The following is a 9,018-nucleotide window of genomic DNA, read 5'->3' as shown; positions in this document are numbered from 1 at the left end:
CCCGACTGCTCGGGGGCGATTATGTTTGTCGATACATTGGATTGTGTGTGTGTGTGTGTGTGTGTGTGTGTGTGTGTGTGTGTGTGTGTGTGTGTGTGTGTGTGTGTGTGTTCTTGTATTTCTACCAAATACAAACAAAACATTCAACAACAACAAAAATTACCGAAAAGCAATCTTTTTCTCACAATAAGTTGACTTTTTTCTTATAAAATCGGGAACAATTTCTAATATTCTTTCTGTTGCATTGCAATATTTTCTCGTAAAATATTACTTTTTTTAACGTAACATTTTGACTTTTTAATGCAAAATGGAGACATTTGTCATATGAAAATCTGACATTTATCACAATGTTGCCAATTTTTTGGTTGTTCTGGTAAAATAGTGAATTTATTTGAGTAAAATGTCATAAAATGTCCTAATTTTGCCAAACAAAATTCCGATTATTATTATAATATTACTAAAATTTTTAAGTTTTCTTATAAAATGGTGACTTTTGTCGAGTAAAATTACGACTGTTTCCTTAAAATTGTCAACATTTTAAGGTTTTCTTGTGAAATTGCAAATGTTGTTCGGTAAAATTCCAAATGTTATCATAATATTTCATAAATGTTCAGTTTTTCGTGTAACATTTTGACTTGCGTTGAGTAAAATGACGACTTTTATTATAATACTGCCAAAATTCTATGATTTTCTCGTGAAATTGTGACATTTTTCTTGTGAAATTCCAACTCATTTTTCACAGCAAGCTTTTTTATATTTGCATAGTATGTATATATTATTAATGTTGTAAATACACTTCTTTATATATCTAGAAGGAGTGGTCCTAAAGAGGAAGGCATTTTTCTCAGGTCTCAAGAAGGTATGAAATATAAGAATGTGTGTGTGCGTGTGTGTGTGTGTGTGTGTGTGTGTGCGTGCGTGCGTGCGTGCGTGCGTGCGTGCGTGCGTGCGTGCGTGCGTGCAAAGAAAACCCTCAGCCACCACATTGCATCAGTTTTTAATAGCAATTTTCCAAAAAGTCAGACAAAAAACGAAAAAAAGAGTGCGAAAAGTGAAAAACAATTTCTCATTTATACCCTACATTTTGGACTATACGACAGGACTATTTTTACCTACGCTTTGAGCCCTACGGATTAAAAAACGGTGCGGCTCATTTACAGATTTTTCTTTGCTGGTGGCCACAATGCAAATAGTTTAAAAAAACTAGCAAAAAAAATAAGCAGAGATATTGAAAAGGTGTGTTATTGTTTGTGCTATGGCGCCATCTTTTGGACGAGTTCGCTCACTGCAGGTGCTGCAGTGTCCTTCCATTTAGTGCTTTAGGGCTGTCCGATCTTCTAAGTCGTCCGTAGCGTTTCTACTTATATGGATTATTTATTCATCACTCCAAGCAACGTTTGTAAGTTTTACAATATAACTAAAACAATTCTTACTTACTAATCTGTCCCATGTGTGATGTCTGTAGGAGTGTTTTCATGCATATTTGTGCGCGCTATCGTAATGTGAAGAATTTGGAGGTAATCCTCCTTTTGCATTGTCCCATTTAAAGCACCAGTTCCATTGGCAGCAAAACAGGCCCAGAGCATAATACTACCACCACCATGCTTGACGGTAGGAATGGTGTTCATGGGATTAAAGGCCTCACCTTTTCTCCTCCAAACATATTGCTGGGTATTGTGGCCAAACAGCTCCATTTTTATTTAATCTGACCACGGAACTTTCCTCCAGAAGGTCTTATCTTTTTCCATGTGATGTCAGATGAAAATCAAAAGTGGAGCTGTTTGGCCACAATACCCAGCAATATGTTTGGAGGAGAAAAGGTGAGGCCTTTAATCCCATGCCGTCAAGCATGGTGGTGGTAGTATTATGCTCTGGGCCTGTTTTGCTGCCAATGGAACTGGTGCTTTAAATGGGACAATGCAAAAGGAGGATTACCTCCAAATTCTTCAGGACAAGCTAAACTCATCAGGTGGTTCTTGGGCGCAGTTGGGTGTTCCAACAGGACAATGACCCCAAACACACGTCAAAAGTGGTAAAGGAATGGCTTAATCAGGCTAGAATGAAGATTTTAGAATGGCCTTCCCAAAATCCTGACTTAAACGTGTGGACAATGCTGAAGAAACAAGTCCATGCCAGAAAACCAACACATTTAGCTGAACTGCACCAATTTTGTCAAGAGGAGTGGTCAAAAATTCAAGCAGAAGCTTGTGGATGGCTACCAAAAGCGCCTTATTGCAGTGAAACCTGCCAAGGGACATGTAAGCAAATATTAACATTGCTGTATGTATACTTTTGACCCAGCACATTTGCTCACATTTTCAGTAGACCCATAATAAATTCATAAAAGAAGCAAACTTCATGAATGTTTTTTGTGAGCAACAAGTATGTGCTCCAATCACTCTATCACAAAAAAATAAGAGTTGTAGAAATGATTGGAAACTCAAGACAGCCATAACAATATGTTCTTTACACGTGTATGTACACTTTTGACCATGTATACATGGTATATGTATGCATATATATATATATATATATTTATATATACACAAATATATATTTTTTTGCATTTCCGATGTAAAATGTTGCACAGACTGGTTCCAAATCTTTTTTTTTATTTTTTTTTTTTTTAATCAAGCGTTTGTTACATGTTTCTGCTCTCAATAAGTGCGAGGACACAAAACAATTTCCCCTGCTGTCTGCAGGGACTTTGCAAAAATACACAACAAGACGCATTAAGGAGAAAAATTGCCAGTTATCGATTTACACGGCAGCTGAGGAAGTCATTCCATCGTTTCCCGGAGCGACGGCATCCCGCCAGGAAGAGAAACGTGTCTCGAAAGTACTGCAGTTCTTGTTTATAAATCACAAAGCAGTGATGGGGTCAAAGGATACCGAAACACGCTTCGATACCGCCGTGTGTGTCACTTTAAGAAAAACAATTATGTGAACTGTGTTGAAGCAGTTTCGGTTTTCGCCGCCATCATCGATATAAATTAGAGATCTCCGACAAGATCGGACTGCCGATATTATCGGCCGATAAACGCTTTAAAATGTAATATCGGAAATTATCGGTATCGGTTTCAAAAAGTAAAATGTATGACTTTTTAAAACGCCGCTGTGTACACGGACGTAGGGAGAAGTACAGAGCGCCAATAAACCCAGTCACATAATATCTACGGCTTTTCACACACACAAGTGAATGCAATCATACTTGGTCAACAACCATACAGGTCACACTGAGGGTGACCGTACAAACAACTTCAACACTGTTACAAATATGCGCCACACTGTGAACCCACACCAAACAAGAATGACAAACACATTTCGGGAGAACATCCGCACCGTAACACAACATAAACACAACAGAACAAATACCCAGAATCCCGGACGCTACAATATACACCCCCCCCCCCTCCCGCTACTCCATACCCCCCGCCCACCTCAACCTCCTCATCCTCTCTCAGGGAGAGTGTGTCCCAAATTCCAAGCTGCTGTTTTGAGGCATGTTAAAAAAAAAAAATGCACTTTGTGACTTCAATAATAAATATGGCAGTGCCGTGTTGGCATTTTTTTTCCATAACTTGAGTTGATTTATTTTGGAAAACCTTGTTACATTGTTTAATGCATCACAACAAAATTAATTAATTCCACAACTGTATATATCGGTATCGGTTGATATCGGTATCGGTCATTAAGAGTTGGACAATATCGGAATATCGGATATCGGCAAAAAAGCCATTATCGGACATCTGTAATATAAATAGAATTTTAGTTGCTCGTTTCATAGTCATTATTTGTTTCGCAGGTAGTGACTTTTTTAAGATAAAGCTATTATGAAACAGACACACGTTGGGGGGGGGTCATCCGGTGGCCATGGATGAAGTGCTGGCTGTCCAGAGTCGGGACCCGGGGTGGACCGCTCGCCTGTGCATCGACTGGGAACATCTCTGCGCTGCTGACCCGTCTCCGCTCGGGATGGTGTCCTGCTGGCCCCACTATGGACTGGACTCTTACTATTATGTTGGATCCACTATGGACTGGACTCTCACAATATTATGTCAGACCCACTCGACATCCATTGCATTCGGTCTCCCCTAGAAGGGGGTGGGTGGGGGGGGCGGGGGGGGGGTTACCCACATATGCGGTCCTCTCCAAGGTTTCTCATAGTCATTCACATCGACGTCCCACTGGGGTAAGTTTTTCCTTGCCCTTATGTGGGCTTTGTACCGAGGATGTCGTTGTGGCTTGTGCAGCCCTTTGAGACACTTCTGATTTAGGGCTATATAAATAAACATTGATTGATTGATTGATTGACATTCATATCGGCTACTCAAGTTGATCTGACATTCAAACGGAAGAGCCAACTTCTTGCACACAAAGAAAACCCCCACCTCTCCCTCTCGCAACACTGATAAGGAAGAAGTGGGGGAGGTACTCACATTCCAATGGTTAAGACACTAAACAGACCTCTGAAGACAAAGAGAAACTGGTAGAATATACAAAGGAAAAATACTAGCTGATCCAAACATGGCTATGAATAGAGAAAGAACTCTTAAACATATGTGCATTCTCCACAGCAAGCAACACCATAACTTTAAATCTTCCATTGAGAATATAGAACGTTACACACGGTGCTCAAAAATCTGTGAAAATGTTTTAGTATGACTTTAGTAAGCACCGCCTGACGGGATTGTCGGAGCATTACGGCTACCATAGTCAGACGTACTGTGCTTCAACATATGGTATTATTATGGTGTGTGTGTAAGGACACCAAAATGGCACATATTAGACATTATCTGGCGTTTTGTTCCGCAATATTATGCAAAATCAACTTTTCTTACCTTCTGGTACCGGCTGGCGTGTATTTGGGATCTGCATAAGTCCTGAACATTTCTAGTCAATAAGCTCCTTTTTTTTCTTTATCTTCTTGTTATGGGACATGCATTCTCCGCCGTTGTCATCTCTAATATAATCTAGCGTAAAGTTCTAACTTATATCTGTCAGTAGACTCGCTATGCAAGCGCTAAAACATACCGGTGTGGTGAGTTTACATTATTCACCCAAGGAACTTTAGTTATTAAAGAGTTCCGGTTGAAAAATTTTTTTTTCATGGGACACATTTCCTGTGTTGTTTCACTAGTGAGCCACAGATGAGGAGATGCTGCTCCGTTGTTGATTGAAGGGAATGTCAATCAATCAATCAATCAATCAATCAATCAATCAATCAATCAATCAAAGTTTCCTTATATAGCCCTTAATCACGGACGTCTCAAAGGGTTGCACAAGCCACAACGACATCCTCCTTAAAACAGTTAGCCTAATCTTTTGACACTTCTTCCACTCCCGTCCTTGCACGCTACACCGCTACAACAAAGATGGCGGGGACAAGACGCTGTCAAAGTGGAGGCACGTAAACAAGAGATCATCTTAAAGCGGCTCCAAGATGATCTGTAAAACATCATCTATGCAACATGTTGACCAAAAAAAACAACATTACATGTTATGTAGACCACAAGGAAGTCTTTTACATTTAGAAAAAAACAAAAACATAACATGACCGCTTCAATGCGCCTTATAATCCGGTGCACCTTTATGGTTTGAAAAATACGGTGTATGACATTGAATGAAAGAAATACATCATCACAAACATGACGGAGAGTGTATCTAAATCGCCGAAACAATAACATCTAAACTAGAGATGTCCGATAATATCGGATAATTTCGATACCGATAATTTCCGATATTACATTTTAACGCATTTATTGGCCGATAAGCCGATATTATCGGCTGATAAATGCGTTAAAATGTGTATCTTGTGTTTTTTATGTTGATTTAAAAAAAAAAAAAAAAAAAAAACGATACCGATCATTTCTGATATTACATTTTAACGCATTTATCGGCCGATACCGATAATTTCCGATATAACTTTTTAACGCATTTATCGGCCAATAAGCCGATATTATCGGCCGATAAATGCGTTAAAATGTAATATCGGAAATTATCGGTATCGTTTTTTTTTTATATCGGTATCAGTATCGTGTTTTTTTTTTGGTTTTTTTTGTTTTTTTATTAAATCAACATAAATAACACAAGATACACTTACTGTCGTGTCTGTGTGATCATGTTTTTGTTTTGGTCATGTTCGTTTTGGTTTTTGGACTTTTTGTGCACTTTTGTTTTGTCACCATAGCAACCATTAGTTTTCACCTGTCACATCACGCACCTGTTTCACGTTTTGAGTCACGCACCTGCTTTCACTAATCATGTCCATAGTATTTAAGTTCATTCTTTTCAGTTTGTCGTTCTGACGACATCTCCACATTTATGCTTCTGTACACTTTTCATCCTCTAAGTTCCTGCTTCATGTCCCATGCCAAAGTAAGTTTTTGTTCCATGTTTATAGTCTTTTTGTTTTTTTCATAGTTTATTCTCCGCCATTGTGCGCGCCTTTTGTTTACTTCCTTGTTTTGTAGTTATAGTGTTAAATAAAAATTTACTTACATTCCCGTCTCGCCCGAGCCAACTTTCCGTTGCATTCCGGAAAAGCAAACACCCAAGACCAAGTCATGACACTTACAATTAGTGCACCAACCCAAAAAACCTTCCTCCCCCATTTACACTCATTCACACTCATTCACACAAAAGGGTTGTTTCTTTCTGTTATTAATATTCTGGTTCCTAAATTATATATCAATATATATCAATACAGTCTGCAAGGGATACAGTCCGTAAGCACACATGATTGTGCTGCTGGTCCACTAATAGTACTAACCTTTAACAGTTAATCTTACTCATTTTCATTAATTACTAGTTTCTATGTAACTGTTTTTATATTGTTTTACTTTTTTTTTTTTAATTCAAGAAAATGTTTTTAATTTATTTATCGTATTTTATTATTATTATTTTTTTGAGTACCTTATCTTCACCATACCTGGTTGTCCAAATTAGGCATAATAATGTGTTAATTCCACGACTGCATATATCGGTAATTAAAGAGTTGGACAATATCGGATATCGGCAAAAAGCCATTATCGGACATCCCTAATCCAAACATTTATCCACGAAAATATGGAGAAAAAAAATTACAGGGTTTTTTTATACAAAATATTTTTTTTCTCCTTTTTTAAAAAGGTACGCAACTTGTTAAAATGTAGATTTTTTTTCAAGGGAGGGTGGGAGGGAGCACCAATTACTGTTTTTTTTTTTTTTTTTTTTTTTTTTTTTTTTTTTATAAAGTGTTATTGTCCCTCTTTTTTTTTTCTTTTTTCTTTTTTTTAATTAAATCAACATAGAAAAAAACACACGATACATTTTCAACTAGTGCATCAACCCCCCAAAAAAAAACCTCCCTCCCCCATTACTGGTTATTAATTATTGGTTGCGTTTCAAAGGGCAACGTGGATTTGAGATACAAGTGCTTGGAGTTAAGAGTCAAGTTGAGGTACTACTGCAGGCGGAAGTATTCATCTCCACCGCGGAGACTTAGTAAGACAATTGAATATGAAAGTTTAATGAAACAGACTGCAGAGGGACTTTAGCTAAAGTAAATGTCATCTCCCTCCCAGAGTCCAATGACTGAAACGAGCCTGGCAAGAACCTTTTTTACGGAGAGTCCAAAGCGCTCAAGCTTTGGTGTGCATCTTTATTTTGTGTGTGTGTGTGTGTGTGTGTGTGTGTGTGTGTGTGTGGGTCTATTTCACAACGTATATATGCGCGTGTCGCTCTAGAGTGTTGGAAAATACGGTATTTGATGTACAAAACCCAAAACCAGTGAAGTTGTCACGTTGTGTAAATGGTAAATTAAAACAGAATCCAATGATTTGCAAATCCTTTTCAACTTATATTCAATTGAATAGACTGCAAAGACAAGATATTTAATGTTCGAACTGATAAAATGTGTTATTTTTTGCAAATATTGGCTCATTTGGAATTTGATGACTGCAACATGTTTCAAAAAAGCTGGCACAAGTGGCAAAAAAGACGGAGAAAGTTGAGGAATGCCCGTCAGACACTTATTTGGAACATCCCACGGGTGAACAGGCTAATTGGGAACAGGTGGGTGCCATGATTGGGTATAAAAGCAGCCTCCATGAAATGCTCAGTCATTCACAAACAAGGACGGGGCGAGGGTCACCACTTTGTCAACAAATGCGTGAGCAAATTGTTTAAGAACAACATTTCTCAACCAGCTATTGCAAGGAATTTAGGGATTTCACCATCTACGGTCCGTAATATCATCAAAAGGTTCAGAGAATCTGGAGAAATCACTGCACGTAACACTGAATGCCGTGACCTTGGATCCCTCAGGCAGTACTGCATCAAAAACCGACATCAGTGTGTAAAGGATATCACCACATGGGCTCAGGAACACTTCAAAAAAACCACTGTCAGTAACTACAGTTGGTTGCTACATCTGCAAGTGTAAGTTAAAACTACTATGCAAAGCCAAAGCCATTTATCAACAACACCCAGAAACGCCGCCGGCTTCGCTGGGCCCGAGCTCATCTAAAATGAACTGATGCAAAGTGTAAAAAGTGTTCTGTGGTCTGACGAGTCCACATTTCAATGTGTTTTTGGAAACTGCGGACGTTGTGGAAAAGAACCATCCGGACTGTTCTCGACGCAAAGTTGAAAAGCCAGCATCTGTGATGGTATAGGGGTGTATTAGTGTCCAAAGCAAGGGTAACTTACACATTTGTGAAGGCGCCATTAATGCTGAATGGTACATACAGGTTTTGGAGCAACACATGTTGCCATCCAAGCAACGTTATCATGGACGCCCCTGATTATTTCAGCAAGACAATGTCAAGCCACGTGGCTTCATAGTAAACGAGTGCAGGTACTAGACTGGCCTGCTTGTAGTCCAGACCTGTCTCCCATTGAAAATGTGTGGCGCATTATGAAGCCTAAAATACCACAACGGAGACCCCCGGACTGTTGAACAACTTAAGCTGTACATCAAGCAAGAATGGGAAAGAATTCCACCTGAAAAACTTAAAAAATTGGTCTCCTCAGTTC

Source organism: Nerophis lumbriciformis, linkage group LG02, assembly GCF_033978685.3.
Source record: "Nerophis lumbriciformis linkage group LG02, RoL_Nlum_v2.1, whole genome shotgun sequence".
In the NCBI taxonomy this organism is placed as follows: Eukaryota; Metazoa; Chordata; class Actinopteri; order Syngnathiformes; family Syngnathidae; genus Nerophis; species Nerophis lumbriciformis.
Note: the sequence above shows the minus strand (reverse complement) of the source record.